This window comes from Buteo buteo, chromosome 8 (assembly GCF_964188355.1).
Source record: "Buteo buteo chromosome 8, bButBut1.hap1.1, whole genome shotgun sequence".
Taxonomy (NCBI): domain Eukaryota; kingdom Metazoa; phylum Chordata; class Aves; order Accipitriformes; family Accipitridae; genus Buteo; species Buteo buteo.
The window spans coordinates 4,939,594-4,956,900 of record NC_134178.1 but is presented as its reverse complement, the minus strand read 5'-3'; the positions used below and the strand labels follow the sequence as shown (position 1 = coordinate 4,956,900).

General features: G+C 36.3%; 1 protein-coding gene across 1 annotated transcript in view; it reads right to left on the bottom strand.

The window, feature by feature from the left end:
- IL1RAPL1 (interleukin 1 receptor accessory protein like 1) overlaps positions 1 to 17,307 on the bottom strand; it is a 640,886-nt gene that overhangs the window by 230,542 nt on the left and 393,037 nt on the right. The window lies entirely within an intron of this gene.

Here is a 17,307-nt window from a genome sequence, read left to right as displayed (position 1 = left end):
TTCATCCTGGGGTTGCAGCTCCAAGAGTGACCCATAGATAAACAGTTCTGCAGCTATCTTAGCCATGATGGTGTCACCTTGGCCCAATAAATCGGTAGCGATGTTCATGCAGTAATTCAGCAAGCGATGGTTAGCTTTTGTCTTGCCACAGGCAATTCTAAAATTTTGCTGGGTTGACCCCAAAAATTTTTTTGCAGACCCTCCTCACCTCAGCAGCTGCCACTGCACCTAACTATGGGTCAGAGGCCTTTCCTGATATCAAAATAGATTTAAATTTCCTATTGCAGCTTATCATGCCAAATCTAAATTCCTCCCTACATTCCTCCTTTAATTTTCACTCTCCTCAACTGCATCTTACTCTAAGAGCCTAAGAAATGTCCAGCTGTGTCAGGTCAATGTTGCATCTAGCTCAGCAGCGGCAACAGATGTTGTTCAGAGCCTTGCCACGTTCTGCAAACCTTTCCCCCCCAGAGTTTATTGCCCCTTTTCCCCTTTCACACCACAGCACACACATGCTCAAGTCTCCTGCATTTTCTAAAGAAAAGCGCCTTCAACTTTCCTCTCCGGCAACTCTTTTTTTGCCCTTTCTCTTCAATTTCCATGGGCACAGAATATTACAATGTCTACCCCTAGCTGGCTTTCCATATATTTTCCAGAAACTATTAAAACAGAGCCCTAAGTATCTTCTGTCCATAGAAAACAAATTTACCTTCTATTGTTACATGGCAACACATCCCAGCACTGTAGTCTTGTCAAAAATTTACCACATGTAACTTCAGACATTTGCAGTTTACATATCTTATACTTGTGCTAGTAAACCACATCTCTCCTTACTGCCATTTCAGAAAAAAACCCAACAAACCCAACATTTTTAGGGACTGATCTGTTTCATATGGCTTTTTTTGAAAGAATGGGTTCCTAGTTGTGTCTTACTTCTCTCAGCTGTAAAAGAGCTTCTGTGGTTAACTCAGATGTTAAAGTCAGATAATCCCACTCAGGCTCTGATACATGATTTACTGGATGCCTGTCTGTAAGCTTAAGTTCTGTTGTCTAAAACAAACTTTTTCCCACTGTGTCTCCTTGCTACCTTGTTCTTGTCACCAAAAGCCTCTATCCGTCTCCATTGATCCAGGCTTTTAACTTGGATATCATCTTCAAATCATATTTCTTACTTGAGTCATCACATCTAGGCTACCTATATCTTGACAAGTTTTATTTTTACAATTAAGACAATTTTGATTTCTTTTATCATTTTAATCTTTCCTAGTATAAACCCATTTTTTTCCATCTCAAATGAAAAGATATTCAAGAAGCTTGTGCCAAATTCATAATTCACTCTTATAACTCTGATAATACGAATTCCCTCTTTTTATTTATCTGTTGAATTCCTCTACTGTATCATAAACAAAAGCGGAGACAAAAGGTTTCACAGTATATCGACAGTCTTATCATTTCTCCTTCAGTATCAGGGATTCGCCTTGCATTTCCCACTTACTCACAAAGCGCTTCCTTCTCCATGTCCTCAAGGGCAGTTAACTATTTATAGTTAACAATGTCTTCTTGTTTCCTTCCAATCTAATATGTATTAATCATAACGCTCTTACGGATTCTTTTTCACTCTTATATGGCAAGCTATTTAGGGAAAGAAGAGCTTTTCTTCATTATACAAACACCTTTTAAGTGAGGTCTGGATAAGACCTCCTTCTACCGTGAGAGCAGAAATACAAAATTATATAATTATATAATTACAATCTATTTTGTTTTGCTCCATCATTTTTGGATGCATACTTTGTATAACAGGAAAGATTCATATCAAAAGCTCTTTCTAAGACAAGGGGAGCCATTAGCTGTCTTCCTCAATGGATGTTCTGTGGCCCACGGTTAAGTGGATTAGCTTCACTAAATTCATATCACCCAGTCCTACACATTAAATTCTCAATTGCTATCTAAAAATTACTTTAGTTGTAGTAACACTTACAAAATACAATCCATAGGTATTCTGTGAACTGTACTATCATATTATGGCAATTACTTGGTCATTTTTACTTTCTAGGATTCTTTTCATTTGCAGGAAATTAAGTCATTCCAGTATTCTGCTGGGAAAATGAAATATAAGTTCTTTTTGCTTTTTTTTCCCCAGTAATTATGATGTAATTTTGAATACTAAAGCAAAGGGTAAATGATGGAAACCACTTAATTATTTGATCCGTTAAATGAAATCAGAGCAAACAGTCCAGAAGGAATAAAGCACTACCTCAGAGTGAAGAAACTTGTTACAATCTGCATTTCTTTCCTATCATTGGAAGGGTACAGTAAAGAGCGTGATATCAATAGGCTGAAATCATGGCAAGGTTAAAACGATTGCACTGGGAGATTATCTGAAATATTTGTACAGGGAATAACTCTACCACGGCACGATGCAATACATGAGATGTGCGTGCAAAACCACCGAAAGGGCAAGGCACTGTACACTTAGACAACCTCCCACCAAATTCACCCCCTTGGGGATTCCCATCAAAAAGCTGTCATATGCGGGTCGATTACTGATGTTCTGAGAGGGGCTTTATTTCTGGTAACCAGCTTTAAATTCACAACTGGACTTAGTGTCAAGGTGGTAATTCAGCCTAGGAGGAGACACCTACGAGACTGCCAGCCCGGCCATCAGTATGATGGAGGAACCGTTCATATATGGCTGGTGTCATAGAATTGCGTGAGGCACATGTCGAGAAAGCACAGCCGTGTTTCACAGCACCAGAGCAGGAAAAGAAATTTTAACTGAGAGCTCAGGTACCATTCTTGAAGGGCATCTTGATGGATGTTTCCATTTTCTGAATCCTGGTTAAAAAAATTATGTGCTAACACCTGTAAATTATCTGCAAATCAGATCAATCTTTATACTTGCATTTTGTGAGATATATCATTAATGGATCAATTGATATTTCCCCCCTACAATTTCCTGAGTAGTTTGTATAACATACAAAAGCTGGCTCTGGGGATAGAGGGTGGAGGCAGGAGGTATATCAAATTTAACATACAAGTCTCTGAGTTTTCAGAAAAACTGAAAAATAAAACTGATGGTTGATTACAGATGTTTCCTTGCAACTTACAGTTTGAAACATCTTAGTATATTAAAACTAGAAGGACATTGCTTAAAACTTATGCCTGTTATCAACCTAAGGTTGAAATTAAGAAAATTACTACTTTCTTTAGAATATTTTTCACTGTACATATAAATTAACTTCTATCCCCATCACAATTTGTTTTCACAGCTGGTTTTTTGACTTCTAATCTGCAATTTGGCTCCTGAACAGAATACACAATTCAGGTTTTTTTGTTCAAAATTCAGTCCCTTTCCCTAACCCCTGTCAGGAACAAACTTTTGAAAACTAGGATTGGAAAGTATATAAAAGAGTATTGTAATTGTTCATTAAAAGCTTTCTGTGTAATTTTTTAAGTACTAGGAGATCAGCAAGAAAACCACCTTCCACGAACCTGTGGATTTTCACACAAAGGTAATTTTGCAATCTTTTCTAATTCACTTTTCAGCAACATTTACCAACTGTAATAGTCTATACTTAAGACAACATATAAATGAAAAAGTTTTCTTCATAAGTACTTCATTTATATTAACTACATCTTTCTCAAGATGGATTAATGTGGGTAGACTAGTGAGAGATGATAAAATACTCTCAACAATATTTATGCACAAAGTTCATAAAACAAAAATATGAAACAGATTTTCTTTTTCTTTTCTTTTTCTCAGAGCCCAATTATCAATATTTATAAACAATAAAACTCTAATAATAACCATTCTGTAAAAGCCTGTTGTGGTATTGCAAGGAAAAGGACTTTAAAATTTCAGATTTCAAAATAAAAAACAGATGTAATTATAAACTTTCTTTGTTAGTGGCAAATAGAGACTCATGAGAAATAAAATAAGCACAATGTATGAGAGATTATTTGATTCACAGACTTACCAAACCTCACTTTTACTTATGTAGAACATACCAATGCATACAGACATACAAGACATTGCATTATTACATTAATGAGTTATTATAATCACTTTCAATAAGACACATGAACTTCAGTTCCGTTCTTTGTTTCAGTTTGTTAGCTCTTCCTTTCCATCAGCAATTACCAAACTAGAGCAATAATAAAAACACATGTTACTTTATCTTATATGAAATATATTAGGTATGCAACTTGTCAACTTCTTTCGGATGATGATGAGAGGTCCAGAAGTATTTTCCTTACTTATTCTAATGGACTTTTTTCTCTTTTAGCAGATCAAAAAAGATGCTTTAATTTTCATGATGCAGTTTTTAATCTGCCTTTTGTTTGAACCACAAACCAGAAATTCAAGAAAAAATTGCCCATTCTTTCAGATTCAACATCCGAGCAACTTCAAAAATGACATCGTGTGGATTTTAAGTATATATTCTTTCATCATTGTTTTCCAGTTGTTTTGTTTACATTTTGGTTTTTGGGTTGGGGTTTTGGGGTGGTTTGGTTTTTTTTGAAGTGTAGCTATTGAATAAGCATAATGCCTACAGCATTTCTGGTTTGCTCCTCCAAAGGAAGTATGGGAGCTGAAACCCATTAATCACGTAGGGGCTGTGCTTTACATCGTGACATTGGACATGCTAGCCCCTGATCGACCAAAAGCACTGTAGGGGCATTTAACTCAGTCTGAGGTCTAGAAAGGAAAACCATACATTATTCAGAGATGTCTGGAACTTGAGGTCAGGAAGACAGATCACCCAAAGTAGTGCAAAATTAAAGGAGTCTTAGGTTCTGACATGGATGCAATAACTTCAGAGAAAAGTGTGGAATAACAGTAATGGAAAATTTATTTATTGACCAAAAACTGTAGTACAAGTTTCCTATCTTAGTGAGCTATCAGATAATAATGATCTTCAGATGCAATTGACCTGGGTGAATTTAAACTCGTGACCCGAAGGTGACAGACCGTATATCCCACTATGAGTTCTTGAAGACAGCAATCTGGCTTTGGGAATTACTTTCTTGAAATAGATAAAAGCATAATAATCTTTGCATGGCATAAAGAGGGATCACACAATAAATGCTAAAAGCTTTGTAAAAAAATGTTGATTTTCAGCAACTTCTTTCGATAAAGAGAAAAGATTAACAAATTGATAAATGGCCATCATATAACAGAACTATTAGATATTTGGTCATGAAAATTATGAGGAGGACACAAGTTGAGAAGCATTCATACAGCCACCAGCTAAATTCCAATGATTTCTATTATACAGCTACTCAGAAATAGTTTAAAAATTCAAATAAAATTTTTTTTTTTAAAGAAAAAAAAAAGCAAACGGTCTGAATGAAAGGCATTTTGATGAACTGTCATTTCACACTGCCTTTACATCATTATACACTTCTGTAAGTCCTAAAAAAGATTCATGGAACAGGGCTAGCTTCCATTTCCCCCTTCTCTCTTTTTTTTTTTTTTTAACCTCTCTTTTTACCTTTCCACTGCCATTATCTCCTGGATTTCCCCGGCTGAAAGTCTGTATAGGCCCCTGCTTCATCCAGATTACATCTATAGCATTCTAGTACTAATTCTACTCAAAATAATTGTACAGATTAGAAGAAAATAAGCAAATTGGGGTTTCTGCTTGAACTGAATTATAGGAGTGGCATTTGTTACCTTATTGGACAGATAACGACATTTCTCCCAAGTGTCTTTAACATGATGTAGAAAAAGTGGCAAATGCAAAAAAACCCAAACAAACAACAAAACTTCCACCTACCATTCATTCACTTCTACCTACTTCTACAAATATCTATGTAATTTTGCCTAATGAATGTTCTCTAGATGTCTGTTTAAAAAAAAACACCAAACAAACCAAAAAAACCCAACGTAAAATATAACTAGTAAGTTTGTACATATAAACAAAAATCTAGGTCTTTCCTCATCTTTCTCATCACTCATTTTCATTTACCAGGCCTCCTCTTATAACTATATCTCCAATGCCTCACTGTGTTACACATCCAAATAAGCTTTACGGGATCAGTTCTACAAAAGTAACTCTATATTCCAGACTCCTCGACTGTTGTATAGCATAGAAATTTCCACCAGTGCAAACACTTATTTCAGAATGCCATGCTGCTACCTTCCTTCCGAGATTAAAGCTGCTAATTTTCTCTTCTTGTGGAATCCTCTTTCTTTACCAAATTTCAGTGCTTGACCTCTCTTGTCACGGCTGACAAGCTTGCCAAATTTTTTTCAATGTGTTTTATGGAAGGGTTACCTGAGGTGATCATTATCTTGGTCTGAATATATTGAATTAGTCTACATCCACATGAACAACCATTCTGCAATGCTGGTTATTATATTCCTACATCCAATTTCTTTAATTGGCTAAAATGGACAGAAATCGACCTTTTCAGCCTCCAGAGAATATTCATCACTCCAAACAACTTGTGTCTGCTTTCTTACTGAAAAATTGATGGTACCAGCTGACCAGTCATCTCTGATCAGGTAGCTCATATTTAAACAAACTAACAAACAAACAAGCTCTCTTCAGGAAGATTTACATGTACAACAAATAAGAATACCAGATAAATCTGAAATGAAAACATACACACAGTAAACATTTAAGGCATAACAAGTTATATCTATCAATTTTTCTTTAGAAAAAATTTACTAATTCCTTCACGTATGTTGGAAAATTACCACTTAGCCTCTCCAGATTTTCTCAGCTAGTCTGCTTGTTTGCATTTATTTATTTGTGTCTGCATCACTATTCATTGATAAGCAAGTAAAACATCCTTTTCTAGACATTTCAAGGTCACAAGCAGCACTTAAAAAGCATGGATACCAAACAGTGTTCTTCTTCAAATATGCAGGTTGTCCTACTAAAAATTTTTAACAGAAACTGCAGCTGAAAAACCTCAGGTCTTTATTTTCACCTAATTTAATTTCTAATTGCCTGGTTCCTTGTTTTGGTTTATCTGACAGACAATGACTGACTCTGTTGCCTGTTAAAAACCCTGATCGAACCTGATCCAAGACAGCTGGACCCCTTTCTCTTTCTGTGATGCAGACTTATGCATAATAAGACAAAACTTGATGCCTTCCAGCATTTCATTTGCTCTCAAAAACTGTCTTGGTAATGAATTGCCACTCTTTCAATTTACAAAAGAGTAAAATAACAAGTGGGGTTTTTGTGGGTCACTATGGATGAAATGCCACCTCCAGGTATCCTCTGCTCTGCCTGTGCTTTACAAGCACCAAGCACTTGCTTAGTGCACGGCAAACAACTGTCAAAGAAAAAAGTTATAAACTTGCCACACGGTTGGCACCTCTTTTTCTAGTCGGTGCTTCATCACTTCCTCCAGTATTAGGAAAGTTTCACAGAAGTTTAATAATCCCTCCATTAAAACAGGCCCTCCACAGTAGCACAATATTTGTCTTCCAGAATTTCTTGCAGCTTGGAAGGTGTTTCCAATATTCTTATAATTGAATTTCCATTTAAGTCGATGTTATTTACATCATCAGGACACAGAGATAGAGATGCAAATATTGAGAAAATCTCTTTCTCATATAAAGTATCTTTACGTGATAAATTGATGAACATTTACAGAGTTCAGCCAAAGCTCAACAATATTGATATTCATTAACTAAGCCGTGCTAAAAATTAGTAACTGCTTCACCTTCACGAATCTTGGGAGACTTCATGAAGCAAAATCTCATATATAGGGAATATATCCATGAATATATCCAGAAAGTTAAAATCTTTCAGCAACTGCTCACATAAAGACAAAGATTTACTTAATGATTACTGTCGCATTAATGCATTTTACAGACCACCAACAAAGGGGCCACACTGGCGTACAGCGAGAGACAACATGTTCCTTTAGTCACTACTAATGAAAGGTCAAATGAAGTGCATGTCCAAGTTCTTGTCTGTGTGGGACTGAAGAATACGGGATATGTTTCTACATTTATTACAGTGGGTGCCCTATAATGCATTTGTTTAAGAGATTTATCCCTTCTTTGTTTAAAAAACAAGTGTTTCTTAAAAAAGGCATTGTACGATATTTTATTATTTAAAGGGTTCTATTTCAGAGAACATGAGCGGTACTAAATTCATCAGTGTCTCCCTATCATCTTTAAGCAGAAGGATTAAGCAAAGAAATATTTTTTTTTTCTGTGCCTTATCTGCAGTCTCACAGGGAGAGGACTATGGCAGACCTAATTATATTCACAATGAACTCAGAGGAAAGTGGTTCAGAGGTGAAATTTTCATTAAGACAATTACTCATATCTCCATATGCTAATTCATATACAGATGCTGAACTGTAGAATGAGGAGTTTCTAAAATATGTATCAACTGTATTTGAGTGTTAATGAGCTTTCTGAATACTTGTCATGAGAAGTCATGTACTCAGAAATTTGATAAATCCCAGTGACAGAGAGGAATAGACCCATTCAGACAGTGAACCTTCAAATTACATTCAAAGCGTGACATTTTCCTCCATGAGGTATCCGAATTACCCATTAACCAAGGTAAGTGGAAACAACCTGACACCGAATGTCATCAGCAGCATGCAAAAAGGTCATTAGCTTGTTAAGGTTATTCTCAGCACTTGAGCAACATAGGGTGGTATTACTTGTATCACATGCCACAAGAAGGATATTTTTTAAAAAAATGTTTTGAATGAAATAATACAGGACAATAAACATCGTTTGAAGAGAGTTGCAAGTGACTGTTTAATACTAGAAAAGAGAATGACAATTACTGTCCTTCACATTCAGAAGTTAAATTTTAAGACACAATTTTTGACATAGAAACCCTCTGCAACTTGATGTTAAAAATTTGTTAGCACTTTCCTAATGGTTATCTTGAACAGTATTTAGTGATACCTAATATTGCATGGCAACATATATATTTTTTATCACATTTGAAGTTCAGGTCTAATAGTTATTTCTCATTGACATGACTAGGGCATTGCAAACTTTAGCATCTTTCTTCAAATCAAGTAATCCCTTCAGCCTGGTTGATATTGCAAAATCTGCCCCAGGCATTTTCTTTTTAGCACCATAAATGACATAGTGTTCAGCGCTCTCGCATACTTATGCTGCATATGAAAGTGGGGAACATTTATAACTATTGCTGAAATAAAGTGATGCTAAAAAGTTTAAATTTAACCTTAAGAAAAGTGAAAAGCGATGCATCCGTTTCTGTATTTTCACTCAGATTAAAGACGCTTACAAAATACAGAGGATCTGCAAATGCCTGGGTGAGTTCAAAGAAGCATTAAAGAGTCCTGCCGTCCTTAGCTGTATGACTATGACCAAAATCATAAATGAGATTAGGCTACCAAGAGGCAGGGAAGTTGTTCCTACATTTTTAAAGTTTTTAGTGAAGTCAAATGCATATAAAATTATTGAAAAATACGCCATTTCTTTTTAAAGAAATAATAGTTTATAAGTTTTATTTCTTATATAACCATCTAGGCTCAGATCCTCAAATGCAATAGGCATCTAATATTAAACGTGGTTTAAGCAACTGACTCACAGTAAATATAGACTGAAGTGAAAGGCGTCTCAATACCTCTGGGAATCTGAGTCATGGTAAACAATAACAAAGCAAACTAAATGAGGTTCATAGTGTCAATCAGAGACAGCTATTTCAGAGGAATTAAAAAAAAAAAGAAAGAAAGAAAGAAAAGCACTGTGGACAGTGATAAATACTGTTATTTTTTCCACCAAAATCAGTATTCTTACTTTAGGGACTCTGTTGTCAGCACTTATGCACAAGCTCAAGCCAAAACATGTGGTTTCCATGAGTGATTTATATCTTTGGGAGGAAGCACACAAGCAAATTTCAGAACAGACCTACAGGCTCAAGCTACGTAGTAAATTTTCTCTATGCTCTGTGTTGGAAGTATATAGCTTCAGTCTCGTTTAAAAAGACAAATTACTTTTCCCCACCAACCTCCCCTACATTTACCCCTGCAAATCAGTGGTTGATAGGTATGTCCTCTCTGCTATTTTGCTTTAATTTTATCTTGTATTAAAAATGTAGTTTGTCTGAAAGTGTTCTATAGAGGTACACAGGCATCCTAGATTCCTGCAGTATTGCTAAGGTTGTGCCCTTTAAAAATCAGCTTCATTAGGACAGACTTAAAGACTTTGAAGTGGCCAGTGACATGATGGTACACATTATTTGCATTTTTCAACAAAGCTGCTATAACCGTGACACAGCCAAGTTATGCCTCCCATAACTGAAACACGCCATGCTTTCTGCTGCCGGAGAGCTGAGATATTAGCTGTTCTACTTGCCGCTCTCTAATTCTCTTTGAAATACTTGGGAAAGCAGAGAATCTGAAAACGATTAAACCATTTATCATAAATAACTGATAAGCTATAGTGCAGTTTTTATTTAGCAATAGCTTGTAGTAAGAGTAGCCAATTGTGTTAATAAATACGCACACGTGTACATCCAGAGAGAGAGGAGAGGGGAAAGGGAGGGAAGAACCATTTCATTTTCTACTATAATACAGCGTTCTCTGGAACAAACTGAAACAATTAAAAACGGTTCCGAGAACCGCACAAGACCGGAAGTGAACACCGCAGCCAATTACAAGTGCAGGGGCTAATTACTATTCGGCAGACTGTAATTAGCCCTGCTGGAACCTATCCAGAAGACAGGCTCCGACTCAGCAGCTCAGTCAACCCGAAAGCTGGCTCCGAAGAGCGAGTGCCCGGGGCCGAACGCTGACTTTCACGCAGGCAGCTACGTGCGAGCTCGGAGGTAGCCCCGAAAAAGCCTGGCCAAGGCAGCCTCCACAAGACCGGTGCAGCAAAAAGAGATCGTCAGCTTCTAGTGGGCGATAATAAAACCTCGTCTCCAGTTTTTCAGGCACGTACTCCCTCCCTGCGCGTCAGCTGACTGAATTACTGTCACAATTAAAGGTGCTTCGGTTGATAGACATGCCAGCTGATTGACAATTTCAATGAAGTTACAAAAAGCCAGCACTGACATAACTTTCTCTTTTTCCGACTGGTATCACCAAACTTCAGGAAGGTATTATATTGACAACCAAGTTTAACCTGACATTTTTTGAATGCAACTGTCAGACATTTTTTTTTTTTATGGCATTTACATTTTATTTGTCCTGCGTACAGCTGCCTAAAGTCTGTAAAGAACTCTGTAAAAAAGGAACATAAAAAGTTCAGACATAACCTCAAGTCAGAACTTTTGTGCTTTTCTACCTCCTTTTGCATTTGTTTGCAATGACCTCAGCAGCCTCTCATTAAATAAAAGGGTGAGGCAAGAAGTACGGCACAGCACAATGCTTAACAAAGGCAGGATTCTTGGACTGACACTTCTTATCCATATCTATTCATTTTGCCATATTTTGTTCGTTAATATATTTTCAAAGACTCCCAGAGGCTGGAAGGCACCTCTGGAGATCACCTGGTCCAAGCCTCTGCTCAGAGCTGGGTCCACGACAGCAGGTTGCTCTAAATAAATGTATGAACATATTTTGTACGTAACTAAGTTCTTTAACTAAGTTGTTATTTTTGTTATCCATAATTACTCATTTTACTGTGAGTCTTCCTTATTTCTGCAACTTCCTTTTGGTTTGTTCCATAATGGAAAAGGCACTTTTGGTACTGATGATTTTGTATATGCCACTATATATGTAATAACTTATACAAACTTTTCTGATTCATTTTTTTCATGTAAAAAAATCTTTATAAAAGAAAAGGCTTAAAGGCTATTCAGTCTCAAGGTACATTAAACTGCGACAGTTTTATGAGTTTTCCTCCAATTTGTTGCTGAGGTAAAAGAATATTTGTAATGAACAATGAATGGGTTTGTCACTGTAAAAATATATTGATTATATGATACCTGAGGGTTTACTAATGTGTTTAGAGCTTGCATTTACTAGTTAATATATAAAATCATAAATGTACCTACACCATTTTCTCATCTAAGCCCCAGTGTTTGGTTTGCCTTTAATCTCAGAAGTTTCAGAGTTTCCAGAAAAAAAAAAAAAAGGATTTCAGGAGGAATGAGAAAGGTAAAGGGATAGAAACGCTTGTTATAAAGTAACAATACCGATGTATTCTAAAGTATGTAAGAACAATATAATTATAGTCATGTCTCTTTTTCATCATGTTTATTGAAATAAAACATTGGCAGAATTAATTACCATAAGACAAACAAGTGCCCATAAGAATTACTGTAAGTGCCTATAAGAATTACCATAAGTGCCCATAAGAAATTAGGTGGTTAATTGAATAAACTATGTGAAGCTTTTCTTTCCCTTCCAGGATGGATCTAGCAGAGAGTATTTTGGAAAACACAGTAGGTACAAGGGTACGTGCTGCCCTGTTTGAACCCCTCTGACCTACATATGGGAATATATTTGCAAGAAGAGAGCATCAGGGAGCAGTGCTGCAGACTGGACTTCCTCCGTGTGAGGGAGGTGACTGAGAAAGCTGAAGAAAAAACAGGGCGGGGGGTGGGGAACACGAGGGAAAAATAAATGAAGAGTTTGAAAACTAGTATTAGGCATTTTGCTGTGCTAAACACATTTGTGACTTTTATGGAAAATTTCTTTGCTGCAGTAAAAATTATTTCACATGGCAAATTCAAGCAGGACTACTGAAGACTTTACGTAACGTTTCAGGATGGCATGGAAACAGTTTAAAAATACGCCAGAGAGCTCTGGGTGGATTTCACCCCTGCTATGTTTTACGACTAGCTGGGAGCTGTTGCTAGTATTTATCAAGTCATCATACCAATTACAGACCCTTACTGAAGATCGCATGTCCTCTGTGAGTAAAGGAACAGAGTTATGTTGCTCTGTATAAACAAGAATGCTTCTTCTGCAGATGGTTCTAGAGTATCATCAAAAAAAGGTTACAACTTCCATCTAAAAATGCCAATATAACCCACGTTCTCAAGCATGTATTACAATGGAACCATATCAATATAATGCTGTCACTACATAATCTATTGGATTCGCTGCTACCTTCTCTGAAAATCACATACAGTTCCATTTGGTATTGCTAATTTGATCATACTTTCAGTCACCTGGTATTTCAGCTTTCTCAAAGGTTAACAAGGACATAAACCGTAATCATAAGTTATCTGAGATTGAGGACCATCTTGACAGCATTCAAACCCTTCATAGGCTCTTACATTCTGAAAATGTACTCTTTGCTCAGTACTCTGCAGTTCAGTCAGTAGATGCTCCTCCTACCAACTTAAACAGCAAAAAGCATTGGGAAGATATAGACTATCTTTTCTACTTCCTTTAATATGGAGCTAGATCCTTAAGAAACCTTGCTAATGTCACATCAGGAACTATACATGCAGAGATGACAGTTTGGAAATCTGGACTATGTACGTTGGATTGCAAGCACCTGTAGGCTGCTGCACATCAATGGGCACAGTGAGTTTAAAAAGTTGCTGCACAGACACATGTCAGGGATCTTGTGTGGGAAGCCAACGAGGAGTTAATGTGGGATTCTGCCATTGGTGTGTTATTGTATTACAGGTTAGGAGCATCTAAGCTAATTATTTTGTCTCAGGGAGACCACCTAATAATAGCCACTTTGTTTTCAAATAGTATTGTTACATGGAGAAACCAAATTAGAGACCTCAAAACCTTTTTTTTTTCCTGACAATGTTTTGTACCTTATTGGGAAAAAGGAAAACGTCTATACTGCTTAACTGATTTCAACACAGAAGAGTTCAAAAGAATTCAACAAAGGACTGACAGTTGTTAAAAACCTGTAAAAAACCTGTAAGACAGTCTCTCTTATAAGCATGACACTCTTAAACATTCATGCCAGTACCTGAACTCAGTTTTTGCAATTTGATTGATCCCAGTAAGAGATATACACCGCTTAGTCTTCCAGGAGGGAGATATACAGGAAACAACAGTTGAAAATATGAAATAGGGGCTCAGTGGTTAACCACAGAAACTAATGATAACTAGATAAAATTAAAGTTTTTGTGCTCATATGATGGTCACCAGATGAGTATTAAGGAGTAATGACTAAAATTTACCTTGTCAACTATCTCTATTCTACTGAATTCTATTATTTTATTCTACTGAAGAAGTTATTATAAAACAGGATAAATTACATTTGAAAAAAATAGTTCATGGTGGTAAACTCTCTCCCTCTCTCTAAACACCTTTAAGAGTGGCAAAGGTAAATGGCAGGGTTCACAACAGAGATACTTTGAAATCTTCATAGATACTTGATTTTCTGCTCCTAGCAAATCTTCAAAGCCACTTCTCCATCACCTTCTTTATGGATGAAAAATTCCATCCCAGGCAACTAATAACAGCAAAGGAGAATGGTGAAGAGAGAGATGAATTTGGGCACTGTTCTTACCACCACCTTTGTTTTTTGAAAGCTACTGAGCTTCCAACAAGTCTGCATGTTTCAGTACAGATTACAATTTTGTAGCTGGAAAACACTGAGAGATATAGTGTTATAGTCCAAAAGTATGATCAGTGAGAGCCAGTAAGAAAATAATCATTCTCTGGTCCCAACTGCAATTTTTATTCTTCATGCCTTATGAATTAATCAGCAAAACTAATATGAGAAATTTATTAGGAGTGTCAAGAATTAAAATATGTCACAGTTTTAATCCTTGAAATTCTTATTATTGTCTCTATTTGTATTTGGAACAGATTTAAGGGTTTCATTACAGAAATTCTCCAATATTAGTTGCACCAAGTAGCATATTTTGTAGGCACCAGTGTTTAATTTTCAGACATAAGCCTAAGCTCCATCTATTGAGTATTTAATGAGGTTAAGGTACATATTACCAGATGGGAGTATTTCTTATTAGCATTCTCCTCATACTAATTGTGTTGTACAACAGCAACACTGTAAATTGTTGATCAGTTCCAAATCCTGGGCTAATATATTCTTTTTGAGTAGTCATCTTATGTGACAAGATCTTGATAAAGCTTTAATTCCTATATGCCATGGCACCACTACATGGGAAGCGCATGGCCTACATCTCTCCAGGGTGCTACTATCATTATTTTACACTGGTATAGATACACGAATGAGAGTGAGGGTAGAGTGGAAAGAGGAGGAAATTGATAAAATAGAAAAACTTGTTCCAGTTTTACCACATGCTGGCCCTCTTTGTCTTGCTTAACGACAACTATATGTTGGTCATTTTCACTTAATTTAAAAAAAAAGGCTCTTCATTTTTCTTTATTTGATGCTGACTACTGTAAAATCCTTTCACAAGAGCAGCATTGAAAACTGTGGATTTGGATATTCAGATATCTGAATAATTCGCTGTGAGCAACTTGGTATTTAGTTTGCTCTCCTGCCCATTTCTGGGTTGGGAGCAAGAAGAAAGGAGGTTTAGATGAAATACTGATGATTTCTGAGAAAGGTGATGTATCTTAAATCCAGCGTATCTGATAGGGAACACTGTCATTTAGTATTTATGTTGCAGAACTTGCAAGAGACTTCAACACACAGTAAAAAAGTAAAGGACAATCTAAAGAGATATACTGTCTGACAAACAGGAGAAGGAAAGTACAATTGTGCCCTTTTTTCAAAGGGAAACCGAGGTACAAGGAAGGTAAATGTCAGAATGAAAAACAGTAGCAGAAAGCTGCGAGTACTCGAGTACTTCAGCCATGAGTCTGCTTTTTATCTCAGAAACAAGAATTGAGTTGCTCTCAGTTCTAAGTGACTGAGGATTTTTGCTTACCCTGAATGGATAGAATTGCACTCTGAATGGATATAATTTCACTAACCACAGCCCTGTAAAGTGTATACAGTGTCCCGTAACTGAGGTAAGAGAGAAATGGACACCCCAAGCGTGAATCAATCACAAGGTGTCCTCCGTCATCCCTTGCTCCTCTCTCTCCACTGATTACGGCAAGAGCCTCGATGACTCGCTCAGACTAAATACCTAGTATTTTTCTAGCCTAGTGGCTAGAAAAAGGTGAGAAAAAAACCTACACGCTGACTGCCACCATACACGTTATATGGATTTGTACTTTTGTGGAGTTTATTTCTCTTCAAAGTCTTCAAAATAACTTCAGCCTTTGGGAGCATAGCTAGGTGACTGCCTTATACTACTAGTATTTTAAATTGATTGCTATTTTATCTGTACACTCTAACTTCTGTAGCTCTAAAAATAATGAAAAATTTAAGTAAAGCTGAGCATAAAAGCTGACAGATTGAAGAAATTGAAACCAGCCAAACAAATACTGCCTTCACCTCCTCCTTGAGCACATTTAAAAACCCAGGATGCAGACTTCTTGTGAATTTGTAACTCAGAAAATTATAAAGTATTTTCACTGGTTTCAGCACGCTTTGCACTACCATTTAGTTGAAAACGTTTCAAATCACGTTCTTTTAGATTTGAGAACCAGAATATCCTATAGCATGACAACAGCATCTCTTTGAAGCCTCAATGTCCCAACTGTAAAATCAACTTTTTGATGTTCAGCAATGTAAATTGGACTAGAATTAGTCAGTCAATAACTATTGACAAATATTACATTTCCTCTGAATGGCGTGTACTGATCATAAATACCAGTTTTACAACTAGCATGCCTTCAATAAGCGTCTTAACCTTCGAGCACTAAAAATGACCTGTCAAGATATTCAGCTGGACAGAATAGGCACTTATGACCATATATATACACAATATTCTTATCCTGTCCTAAAGATGATACTGGACTCACATGATGAGAAGAAAAAAGTTTTAGATTTTTTTCCAGATGAATTATTTTCACCACCAAAAAATCCTAAACCACACAAAACATGTACAGAAATAAATTAAGAATTATATCAGAAATAACTTAAAGTATTTATTTGATCACTAAGAGATTAAGGCAATATAGAAAATTGAAAAGAAAAAGAAGGCACAGGTAATGGAAGAAGTGACAAATCTCAAGTAACACGTTTGATCTTGTAGAATAACTTCCTCAAATATTTGTTTTCAAATTTGTATAGCTGAATATTGTTTTACAGACATACATTCTTATAAATTTCTTCAACATAAGAAGCAATGCTCATATGAGGAGTAAGTAGATAATCTGAGACTTTTCACTCAGAAAAGAGATGGCTGAAGGCAAATAGTAGGGAAGGCTATAATAAAATCATGAGTGGCCAGAAAAGCTGGGAAAGACCACTCACTAGTTTTTCTTATACAAGAACTGAAGAGCATCAAACAAAACTAACAACAAAGTTTCAAAACAAACAAAAAAAATCGTTTTTCACACAATGCTTAGTTAAAGTAGTGGAATTCCTTC